The sequence below is a fragment of the Pinus tabuliformis genome, chromosome 9 (assembly GCF_031772625.1).
Source record: "Pinus tabuliformis cultivar Carrire ecotype Pingquan chromosome 9, CPIR1, whole genome shotgun sequence".
In the NCBI taxonomy this organism is placed as follows: Eukaryota; Viridiplantae; Streptophyta; class Pinopsida; order Pinales; family Pinaceae; genus Pinus; species Pinus tabuliformis.
In genome coordinates, this window is record NC_142307.1 from 75,115,333 (window position 1) to 75,129,162 (window position 13,830).

The window sequence follows — 13,830 nt, forward strand, 5'->3', positions numbered from 1 at the left end:
TGTGCCCCACAGAATCCCATTATTGTTATTTTTGTTCCTTTATATTATTATTGTTAGGTCGGCTTGGTTATAGTGTGTCCCCTTATACTCCTATATATAGAAAGGAGGTTTTTTCATTTGAATCATCCAAGAATTGTTCATTTGTGTAACATAAAGGAGGTTGCCCCCTCGAAGAGGCTTATTTGTAAGACGTTGATCTATCTTTTTGTGAGCTGGTTTCATAACATTTGGTATCAGAGCTTTGGATTCTAGGGTTTCGCTACTCCAAATAGGTCATCGCGGCATTTTCGCTATAAATTATTTTCCTTTGGCATTTTAGAAGCTACAAAAAAAACCCATTTGAGCCGAAACCGTTCTGAACTTCGGGTCCAAATTTCAGAGCTTGTCTTGCTATAGTTTCGGAGATATGATATGAGGAAATTAGGGTTTTTGCAAGCTCTAGAATTTAAGCTAAAACAGGGCATTGCGGGATTTTCACTATAACTATTTCTCTACAAAGTTTCAGAAGCTAAAACAAAAACCCATTTGAGAATAAATCGGTCTGAACTTCGGATCCGAATTTCAGATCCTGTCTCACTATATTTTCGGAGATATAGTCCGAGGACATTAGGGCTTTTGCAGACCCACGAATTACATTCGAAACAGGTCACCGTGGGAAAATCGTCATAACTGTCTCTTTGAGAATCATATTGAAATTTTGTAAGAAGTTACATAAAGAGGATGGACTGTAGTTTCTTGTATATATTTTTCAGATCCAAAGGTCAAAATATTTTTCAGATCCAAAGGTCAAAACAGTGACATGTGGCACTTCGAACAAGTTCGCTCTTCTGAAAAGGTACATAATCAGGTCACCGTGGGAGATTTGGCATAACTCTTTCTTGGAGAATCCAATTTTGATCAGACTGGTGGAATTGGAAAGAGGACGCAGAGGGCTACTACAGGTCACTATTTCAGAACTGGGAGATCCAAAATTACAGAGGTACATAAGATTCAATATCAATCTCCTATAAAGTGAAAAAAAGGTGTGTATTTTTTTAAATTTTTGCATAAGCTTGGTTTGAAAAATTAGTTTGAAGGAATTCAAAGGGCATAGTGAAGCATTATTATTGGTAATTGATGCCCCAAAGAAAGAAAATGGAAACACCTAGTAAGCAACCTGAAATCTCTAGCATGACTCATGAAGAAGAGGAAGAAATGTAACATGATATATCAATATTACGAAACCAAGTGCAACAAATTTCACTTGCACAAAAGGTAACAGAAAATAAGATGGATGGTTTAAAGAAAGACGTGGAAGATAAGATGGATAGTTTAAAAAAAGGCATAGAAGATAAGATGAATGACTTGGAAGCTAAGATGGATGGAGTGGAAACTAAGATGGACGATTTGAAGACAGATTTGAAGACAAGCATGGAAGATTTGAAGACATATTTGACAAAGTTTCTACAAGAAATGCTTACTAATGGCGAAAGCGTAGTAAAGGAAACTCATGATGAGAAAAAAATAAATGTTAATCATGATTTCATAGATTCTAACGTTGTACCAAAGAACCACCATGTTCCAAAGATTGATATGAGGAAGTTTGATAGCAAGGATCCCGGAACATGGATACTACAGATGGAGCAATTTTTCGATCTCCATAATGTGCAAAACACACAAAAGGTATGCATTGCAACTTTATATTTGGAACCAAATCAGTTTGTATGGTATCGATGGCTTTGCTCTCATAAACAAATTGTCACTTGGGCTATTTTTATGGATGAAATGATAGCACATTATGAGGATACAAAAAGCAACACTTTTTTTAGCCAATTAATGAATCTCAAACAAAAGAGTTCAATGATGGAGAACATTGAGGACTTCCAAAAATTGAATATAAGGGTAAAAGATATTCCAGAGGAGCATAGGATTGATATGTTCATAGGGACTTTAAAAGATAACATCCAACATGAGGTTCGCCTTTGGGAACCAGATTCATTGGAGAAGGCATTCAGGTTGGCAAGAAAAATGGAAAGAAAAATTATGGCAACAAGGAAGCGTACCACTCACAATCATAAAGATGGAAGTGTTGCTGCCCCTAGCCATCCACAACCTACAAGGTTGACACCACAACAATGGGAAGAAAAAAGAGAAAAAGGGCTTTGTTACAGTTGTGATAGAAAATACACTAAAGGTCATAAGTGTGTCGAGAAGAAATTATTTTACATAGATTGTGAAGAGGAGGAAGAAAAGGAACAAGAAACATCAAAAGAAGAGGATATACAACAAGAAAAAACCCCTAGAAAAAGAAGAAATGAATCCGACCATATCTTGTAATGCATTGGATGGAATTACCACTCCTCAAACTATCAAGATAGAAGGGCATATCAAGAAGAAAAAGGTAATAGTGTTGATTGATTCGGGAAGTACACATAATTTTATTCATTATAAGATAGCCAAAGAATTGAATTGCTTCCTATATCCATCACCAGAGTATCAAGTGATGGTTGCAAGTGGAGGAACCATAAATTGCTCAGGAAAGTGCCATAATATCAAGCTATCCATGGGAGAATATTTATTGAATAGCCCAATGCTTTCCATTCCAATGGGTGGTGCTGATGTTGTCCTAGGAGTACAATGGCTACAATCCTTGGGTACAATAGCTTTTAATTTTCAAGAACTTTTCATGAAATTATCTTCAGAAGGAAAGGAAATTAAATTAAAGGGTATCACAGGGAAACCAGGAAATATAATCAGCTCTAATGGAATGACAAAGCTTCTAAAGAAAAAATAACGAGGCATAATTGCACAATTATGTTCACTAGAGGTTCCCACATCGAAATCATCCATTTCTCCAGATCTCCAAAAAGTCTTGGATAATCATTCTAAGGTATTTGAGACTCCCAAAGGCCTCCCACCTATTTGTGATCATGATCATGCTATCAATTTGATTCCAGGAAGTGTTCCTCAAAACATCAGGCCTTACAGATATCCCTATGTCCAAAAGAGTGAAATTGAACGTATGGTTGTAGAAACGCTAGAGGCTGGTATAATTCAACCTAGTCAAAGTTCTTTCTCTGCTTCAGTAGTATTGGTTCACAAGAAGGATGGATCATGGCGCATGTGTCCAGATTATAGGGAGCTCAACAAGATCACTATTAAAGATAAATTTCCCATTCCTGTCATTGATGAATTATTGGATGAATTGCATGGATCAATTTACTTCACCAAGTTGGATCTTCATTCAGGATATCATCAAATCAGAATAAGATTGAAGACATTCCAAAAACAACATTTAGAACTCATGAGGGTCATTATGAATTTTTGTCATGCCTTTTGGCCTTACTGATGCACCTCCTACATTTCAAGGTTTGATGAATTCCATTTTCAAACCCTTCCTTAGAAAATTTGTGTTAGTTTTGATGATATACTAATCTACAACAAGTCTTGGAAGGATCATGTCCAACATGTTGACATGGTGCTCAAACTATTGGAGGAGAAACAATTATATGCAAAAAGGTCCAAATGTTTCTTTGGAGTACAAGAGGTGGAATATCTGGGTCATATTGTATCTCATGAAGGTGTTAAGGTAGACCCTAGCAAAATTAAAACCATTAAGAAATGGAAAATCCCCGCATCCATAAAGCATCTACGAGGATTTCTCGGGTTGACAGGGTATTATCGCAAGTTTGTTAAGAATTATGGGAGAATAACAACACCTCTAACAACATTATTGAAGAAAGATGCATTCTCATGGACTCCAGAAGCAACGAGGGCCTTTAAGCATCTTAAAGAGACAATGTGCCAAGCACCAGTCTTAGCTACATCGGAATTCACAAAAACCTTTATTGTGGAATTTGATGCCTCAGAAAATGGAATTGGTGCTGTTTTAATGCAAGAACAAAGACCCATTGCTTTCGAAAGTCGTCCAATAAAAGGAAAGTATTTACACAAAGCTATTTATGAGAAGGAAATGATGGCAATATTACATGCACTTAAGAAATGGCGACCCTACCTAATGGGAAGACACTTCAAGGTAAAAGCAGATCATGATAGTCTTAAATACTTTTTGGAACAAAGATTATCTTCAAAAGAGCAGAAAAAATGGGTCACAAAGATGTTGGGCTATGACTTTGAAATCATCTACAAAAAAGGGAAGAAAAATGTTGTGGCAGATGCACTCTTAATAAAGGATGAGGATGTGAAAGCATTTCTTTGCGCCATTTCTATTATCCAACCAAATTGGATAAGCGAAGCAAGGGATGAATGTAAGGATGATGAGGAAGTGTGGGCACTCATTCAAAAGATACAATAAGATCCCAGTACATCTGATACATTTAGTTGGAAAAATGATTCGTTATGGTACAAGGATCGGTTATACCTATGTAAGAATTCCCAACTCAAACAAAAGATTCTTAGGGAATTGCACACCTCTCCCTTAGGAGGGCACTCAATATTTTTAAAAACCTACCACAGGGTTAAGAAGGATTTTTTTTGGGATGGCCTTAAATAAGATATTCAAAAGTTTGTGGCGGAATGTATGGTTTGCCAACAAAATAAAGTTGAAACAATTAAGACCCCAGGGCTATTACAACCCTTATCCATTCCAAGCCAACGTTGGGAGGAGGTTTCAATGGATTTTATCACAGGTTTAGCCAAGTCTGAAGGAAAGAGTGTTATCATGGTGGTAGTTGACATACTTACCAAGTATGCACACTTTTGTGCATTATCTCATCCATTTAAAGCAAGTACAATTTCTACTACATTTATGGAAACAATTCAAAAGCTACATGGAAATCCAAATATTATTGTAAGAGACAGAGATCCCATTTTCACTGGAAATTTTTGGACATAATTATTTTCTTGTCTTGGGACTCAATTAGCTCGTAGCTTATCTTATCATCCTCAATCTGATGGGCAAACTGAGATAGTAAACAAATGTTTGGAAGGATATCTTCGTTGCTTTGTATCTGATAAACAGACACAATGGGTCAAATGGTTTCCTCTAGCTGAATGGTGGTATAACACTTCCTTCCATACTACAAGAAAAATGACCCCATTTATGGCACTTTATGGATATCATCCACCATCCATCACATCATATTTAAGGGAAAATTCTAAGGTTCAAGCCCTGGAAGATCACATCGAGCATCAACAACAAGTTCTCTGACTCTTAAAGGATAACCTTACCTTGGCGCAGAATAGAATGAAATAGCAGGAAGATCAACATCGCAGCGAAAGAAGTTTTGGTGTAGGTGATTGGGTATTCCTATGGCTACAACCATATAAACAAATGTCCCTCAAGCAAGCTAAGAAGGATAATAAATCATCACCAAATTATTATGGTCCGTACAAGGTGTTGCAAAAGATAGGTACTATGGCATACAAATTGGAACTTCCTGTAGCTTTCCGAGCACACCCAGTTTTCCACCTTGGAAAATGGGGATGAATTGAAGTCGACTGTAGCTGAAGGTGGAACAACTGCAGCAATTCAAGATTGGGAGAAGAGGGAGAACAAAGTGAAAGTTCTGTTGAAATTGTAAGTGAAAGACTACATTATCCCTCACATCACAGAGTGTAAATCAACAAATGATATTTGGGAAACTCTCAAGGATTTGTATGAGATAAAGAATACTAAAGAGCAAGATTCTCTCCATTAAAATGGAGGAGAATGAATCAGTCGCTGCATTCATCTCTTGGATCAAGGAGCTGAGAAATAAGCTAGCTGATATAAGGGAGACATTGTCGAACACTGATCTTGTCATGATTACCATGAATGGTATGACTAATGATTATCATATGTTTATTAAAATCCAAATATATAAGTTTACATCATAATAGAGAGGTAGATGACTTTGAGGAAATTACCGACAACCATGTGCAGTAGCAACAACCAAAAGAAGAATCAAGTGATGCAGGTATAGTCAGCAAGCCAAGTCCACTAAGGAATGAGCAAGACATATTTGAGGCAAGTCCACCACTAAGGAGATCATGTAGGAAAACTCAATTACTAGCAAGATATAGGGATCATGATCTTATAACTAGTATGTTAAATGTTGTTGAACCAGCAAATTGTAAAGAAGCAAGTTAATATGATGAATGGAGGGCAACCATGGAAGAGGAACATGAGTCAATACTTAAGAACAAAACCTGGGATTTAGTTGAATTGTTGGAAGGGAAAGAACCTATAGGTTGAAAATGGTTATATAAACCTAAATTTAAAGCAGATGGTAGTGTAGACAAATACAAAGCTAGGTTGGTAGCTAAAGGTTACTCACAAAAGGAAGGAATTGATTATGAGGAGACCTTTTCTCTAGTAGCTAAGTTGAACACTATTATAATGTTGATAGCTTTAGCTACAAAACATCATTAGAGTCTACACCAACTAGATGTGAAGTTTTCATTTTTAAATGGAGAATTGAAAGAAGAAGTTTATTTAAAACAACCTGAAGGGTTTATCAAACAGGGGCAAGAGCATTTAATCTGCAAATTAAAAAAAGAATTATATGGTTTGAAACGTGCACCCAAGTCACGGTATCAAAAAATTGACTCATTTTTCTTGCAGCATAGTTATAAGAGGAGAAAAAACGATCCAAATCTATATACCGTGTTTGATAAAAAGGGGCAAATTGTTTTGATTTATTTATATGTAGATGATTTAATTATGACTAGAAATGCTGATGAATTGATTAAAGAAATCAAAGTGCAGATGTCACAAGTTTTTGAAATGAAAGACCTTAGAAAATTACACTATTGTTTGGGTCTGGAAGTTTGGAGGGACTCTGGGCAGACTTTTCTCACTCAAGGGAAGTATGTCAGAGGGTTATTGAAAAAGTTTAGAATGGAGCAGTGCAAAGCTGCCTCAATGCCTTTACAACAGAATCTTAAACTTCAGATGGAGGATGATTCCAAAGAGGTTTTTCAGATTCAGATTGGGCAAGAAACCCAGATTTTAATAAACATGTGATAATCATTAGTCATACCATTTATGGTAATCGTGACAAGATCAATGTTCGACATTGTCTCCCTTATATCAGCTAGCTTATTTCTCAACTCCTTGATCCAAGAGATGAATGCAGCGACTGATTCATTCTACTCCATTTTAATGGAGAGAATATTGCTCTTTAGTATTCTTTATCTCATACAAATCCTTGAGAGTTGCCCAAATATCATTTGTTGATTTACACTCTCTGATGTGATGGATAATGTAGTCTTTCACTTACAATTTCAACAAAACTTTTGCTTTGTTCTCCCTCTTCTCCCAATCCTGAATTGCTGCAGTTGTTCCACCTTCGGCTACAATCGACTTCAATTCATCCCCATTTTCCAAGGTTCCAAGGTTCTACTTGGGAAGTCTCTAGGTGCAACATGCTCACTTGAGAGCTGCTTGTTTTTAGTATATAAGTTTCATCTTCTATTTTGTAACAATTAATTCATGTTAATTCTTTTTCAGAATCTTTCAAGGCAAGACACGAATTTAAAAAATATATGAAATTTTACTTCACTTTTTCCACGTTCCTTATTTAGCATGATTCCCTCCCTTTATATTTGTAGCCTAATTTTTTATCTTTGTGGATTAGATCATTTGAGTGCAACCGAGTTTGGAGAATTCATATTAAAAAAAACAAAATATCAAATTTGATACATTTTATTTAACTGAAATTTGGTAAATCTTAATCATATTCTTTTTAGAAAAGTGGTTAAAATCAAAGTATCTATTAGTTACAAAAATATTTTTCTTTTCTTAGTTGTTATTTGTTTTTGAGTGAAAAAAAAATCCTAGAGAATTCATATTAAAAAAAATAAAACATCAAATTTGATTCATTTTATTTCAGTGGAATTTGGTAAATTTTAATGATATCCTTTTAAGTGAAGTAGTTAAAATCAAAGTAGCTATTAGTTACTAAAATATTTCTAGGTTATCTTTTTTGAGTGAAAAATAAATTCCAAGTTGTTCAATAAACAAAAAAAAAAATTCTAAACTTTTACTAAGTTATTGAAAAGTAAGTAATGTTTTTATGTTTTAAAATCAAATATTATGAATGTCAATTCAAAATTTAAGATGCAATTATCTATATTTTTGATAACATCTCAAATTTGCATTATTTCAAACCACTAACAAATTTATGTAAGCTATATAGAATATTATATAAATAATTTCAGAGAATTAAGTTTAAAAATCACAATATAATTAATCACATATTATCATATCAAATTGATATCAATGTTACTTTAAAAGTGAAAATTTAAATAGAAAATGAAGTCTTTTTAAAATAATATTCATGTTTATTTATGAGAAATAAAATAGTTAGTAATAAAGTGATTTATTAAGATATATATTTTAGTTCTAAATATAAAAATTATGAGAATATTTTTTAAGTTCTAAATAACTTAAATGTATTGATTTTAAAAACATTTTATATGAATATGTCATACACATATTATTATAGAAATTATAATGGTTCAAATTAAAAAAGATGAAGTTTAAGTTGCTCATAAATTTGCATGAAATTTCATACCTATTTTGATGCAATATGTGTGAAAATCCACATTTACTTTGATGGGATAGGAATTTTGATAACTAATATTATTTTTCATTTAAAATGATTGCCAAAATAATGATATTTTGAATTGATGTGACCGATTAGGAATCTCTAAAATATTTTATCTTTTTCATATATTATTAAATTATTATAATATATTATAAAATATAATATAATATAATTATATTTATGAAATATATATATTATTCATGATCTTATGCAAAATATATATATATATATATATATATATATATATAATTCATAAGTTTAAAAAAATATAAACATTTATTTTTATACTATATATATATATATATTTCATAAGTTTTAAAAAATGTAAACATTTATTTTTATACAAAATTTAAAATTGTTATTTTTATGGTGGTAGTAAAATTATAATATTTATTTATAAAAATTAACAATTCCATTCATAATAATTTGTTGTTTAGATAAAAAAATGTTACATAATAATTTTTCTAAGTGAAAAGTAATATAACAAAATGTGTTTAGTAAAATATCATTCTTTTGTAAACAAATGTTGATAAGTACATGGTTAATTGGGGTCATCTTGACAATATAAGCATATTTTGTATGATTGTATCAATATATGATTGATGCCAATAAATAGGATTTCATGGGGCCTTCTCTCACTGTTAGCTCGAGTGATTCTACACTTGGCACTTCACATGGAGGATTACGAGTTTCACTCTACGCAGAGCATCTTTGGGATCATCATCTGAGGTGGCAACACTTGGTTCGAGTTTGATTTGGTTTGACAGGAGTTATCTCATTGCTTTGGTTGACTCATGGATATGTTTACTGTGCCATATAGAGAAATCGATTTTCTTTGGGTGCCACATGAGGAATTCGATTTGTCTTGGTGTCTTTATCATCTCCACTTAGAACTCGACTTACTCGTTCTTGGGATTTGCTCCAAGTTTAGTTCTCACATGCATTGTTCCTTGGTATTTTCTCCCAACTCTTTATATAATGAGGCTATAGGCTCTCATATTGATCATGTAATACGAGCTATTGTGTTTGAGGAGACTTTGTGGGATTGTATTCACTACTTGCAATATAATACAACAGTCTTTGGGGTAAAGCGTGATGGTGTTCTTCTCCTTGCATGTGGTAAATTCTTGACTTGTTGTTATGCTTCTATTTATTTCCTCATGTCATTGTTTCTTTCATTCTTGTTTCAAGTTATGTTAGTATGCACCTATCTCATATTAGCATAAGAATTACTTATTTGTTTTACCCATCAGTATCCCTATCTCTCCACCTTTTGGAGAGGCTCAGTGGTTTGATTTTGTTGGTTTATTCCATTTTGCATGCATATCATCTAATTTGGAAATTACCACAACATGAATCACACTCATTTTGCGTGCACTTTAATTTAATTTACTACATGTTTTAAGTCCAAAACAAGTTCAGATTTTTTTGCATGCAAACACTATTTACTTGATCTTATTTGGCTTGAACATAGTTCCAAGTTGACTTATGCTTCACCATTAAAGACATCTTACATGCATCAAGTAGTTGGGAAAATTTTGGAAATTTTCTCCATAAAGTAACAGTCTATTTCATCTCAAACAAGTACATTTCAAGTTGGACTTAATTTTCATTGTTTGATTAATTTACTTACATGCCCCAAGCATCACTAAAACTTACCTCCAACTTAAGTTGGTTGAATATAGTTTTTAGGGACCCTCTACCTCTATTGACTCGTCATTGTGAGATCCAAATCTTTGGGCGAGGATGAGGTCTGAGGACTAGAGTTCAATTGTAACTTTGTTTTTGCTAGTTAATAAAATAAACCAAGAAAACCATTTCATCACATTTACTTTACTTTCAAAGTTCTTAAATTTCTTGCTATCTTGATGGTTAAAAGTACCAGATGAAAATCTTATGTCAAGAATCACTTGGATGCAAGCATTGTAGTCTCTTAATTTTGCAACAAGTCTAATTTTCTTGTACTTGGAAATTGGCTTACCTTTGCAACTTAATTGCATATTGTCATGAATGGTTGATTTCAATTTCAAGTACTATTATTTTGGGTTGCAAACTTAATTTCATGTTGACATCTTGGTCTAACATTTAAGTTCTTTTTATCATCTCATTTTCACAAAGTAGATTTCTAGTTGTACCATTTTGAGCAAGATAGTTTCCATGCTTTGATTTGTAAACTTGTTCATCTTAAAAGCATTTATAATATCTTGTGCTAACAATTTATTGTTTCACTTTTCAAGATTAATTTGGCTTTCCATTTGAAAACATTTCACTTCATTTTAAGCAAATAGAATTTCATTTCTTAAAGAGTAATACTCTGAAGGCACTGGTTGTTTATATTTTCATGCTTATCTTATGTATTGATGGTTGTTATAATTATTTGATGTCATATTGCTCATATCACGTTTATTTATAAATATCTAAGAGTAATCCATAACATTATAACACTCTCCTAGAAACTCACATCTTTAACTTAATTTTCCCTTAGGTACCACCCCCCTTAGCTAACTTAGGAGATAGCTTAAACAGAGAGAGTCGAGATTAATGTGACAACCCCTTCTCTTAGTTCCCTGCCACCAACCACACCTTGTGGGGTTGAAGGCTTTTTCTCACTGACTTGTAGGTAGGTGTAGGTGACAAGAGCAACATGTCCCATCAAATATCCAGATGGTTTTCCCATATTAGTGTGCCAAAAGTGAAACCCTAAAAAAGGATGTGATCCAAAGACGTGTTGCACGCTTCTTTTGATAATTTGTTCGCCTCAACATTTTTTTCCTTGTATATAGATCAACGCCTTAGAATTCAACCTCTTCGAGGGGGTAACCTCCTTTACATTACACAAATGAACAATTCTTGGATGATACAAAAGATTAAACCTCCCTTCTATATATAGGAGTCTAACGGGTCACAATATAATCCAGCGGACAGAATAGTAATAACATAAGGGCACAAAAATAATAATAGTGGGTTTCTATGGGGCACACTAATACCAATATGGGGACAATAGGGGCACAATAATAACAATAAGGGCTACAATGACAATAGTAATGGGGTAATCACTAGTATTATAGGGACCTAACATGCCCCTCTCCTTTCGAAAAGCACTGTTCTCAATGCTTGAGTAGTTCTGGATGGTTCTGTATAAAATTCTCATCTTCCCATGTGGAATCTTCAACGGATAAGTTCTTCCACTTGATGGGATACTCCGAAATTGATCGATTTTGTAGCTATCGAGTTCTTGTTTCTATGACTGCTTCCGATTCCAATATTATTTTTCCTTCCTCATCAGGTTCTAGAAATATTGTTTGAATTGGGAGCTTGTCACCTATAACCTTCTTTAAACACGAAACATGGAAAACTGGGTGCACTCGGCAAGCTTCAGGAAGCTCTAATTTGTATGCCATAGTACCAATCTTTTGCAACACCTTATACGGACCATAATACTTTGGTGATAATTTATTATTCTTCTGTTGAAGCCCCGAAAATCGGGTCTACAACAAGGGGTATACCCACTCGGTCCGGACCTTGAAAACAACTCTTTTTCCGTTTGGGATGGTGGGTCCGACTGGGGATAATGGGACCAATTTCCCAATTTGTGTGTGTTGATAAGAATTGATATTTCCTTTTCTAATGATTTCTAAGTAAAATGCTTTTAATCTAAGTCTAATTTAAAACATGCAATTGTATTCTAATGAAAAAAAATATCTAATTCTAAAACTAACTCGGGATTCAAATTTTCACTTATGTGATCTAAAATAATTTCTAACAGCAATTGGTAATAAAGATCATTCAATCACTACGAGAAAAGAATTCGATAAAAATGAATTGTTTCGTATAAGAAATTAGCCGAAACAATTGTGAGAAGCATATCGCATAATAAGTCATTCATACAATAAGCATAAACAGAATAGTCATCACCGTACAAAAGTGCCAAATGATAACTCAAACATTCAAGGCTTCATATTAAATAGCTTAACATAAATATCACTTTGACACATAAGCAGAAATCATTAAGAGATAAAAGTACCATTGATAATAAGTCCTACTCATGAGCTTCAGCAATATAGATTTATCTCTTCCTAATTCAACATCTACTAATAGTACAAAAGTGCATTTCAGTAGCAGACATTAAACAACAGATATCAATAAATATCATTCCATTCATTCATCAAAACCTCCTCCGAGGGTGTAGAAGTGCATGTTCTGAGGAAACGTTTTTCAAAAATTTAAGGACCCTTCACTAAATGCATGAGAGGGGTTAAAATACTACTAACTAAATGCTAAAAATAGTTTATTACAAAAATATAGGAGGAGGTTTAAATGACCGTCATCATCTAAGGCAAAAATAAATCAAAAATAAAACTAAAACTGAATCTGGAATTAACTATCTATGTATCTGTTCTTTGAGATCCCAAGCATTCAACATCAGCTTGAGGAGCGTTGGTTGGCCGACCTCCGATTTTAGTTTTCCTGTGAAAACAGAATCGGCAAGTGTTGGTGCTATCTTCTCGGCAGAGTTCGTAAGGCATTTGAGAGTCATGCATTGATTGTGCGGTTTAACCAAGTACTGCCAGCAAGAATCCCAATTCAACTTGGTTAACTTCTTGATGGACTCTGCCCTTTCCTCAGCGTTTTGTCTCTAGCTTGTCCGCAGTTTCTGTGCCTTTGGGAGAAATCCTGAAGCGGTCTCTAATATGAGGTTTGCTCTGTGCAAGTTTTCATTGACACAATCAATGACGTTGTTTGCTGCTATAGCCGCTTCTTCTGCTGCCTGTTCTGCCTTCCTAATCTGTGTGTCCCACTTATGGAAAAGCATTTCTTTGTGGGCTTCATTGATTCTAAGCGTGCCTTATTTCTTTCTTTCTTCCGATTCCTGCCAAGTCAAATAATCAAAAATTCTTTTGTCAATTAAATCATAGTCATGTCGCAAGTCCACGACTTGATTGGTAATTTTATCGCTCATCTCACAATGGGAACTCCATTGTGATATTCTTTGGCATAATGCCTCTTGCTGTTGCAAGAGTTGGTTGTTTAAGGCAAGGGCTTCTGAGACAAGCTCTGTAAGCTTGGGATCATATTTATGCATCTCTAGCATAACCTGCAACTGATTTTCTTTTTCAGCCAAATTGTTCTGGTATCCCAGCTGCATCTGTTGAAAATCTTGCTGTAACTTTTCTAACTTTTCCTCTGCTTCGCGATTGGCACTGGCTTGCTGTAGATGCTACTGTAAAACTTGTATTTGTTCCCCTCTATCCTTCAGTAATTGTTGTACCTCAGATGCTTTGTCAATGGTAGCAAAAGC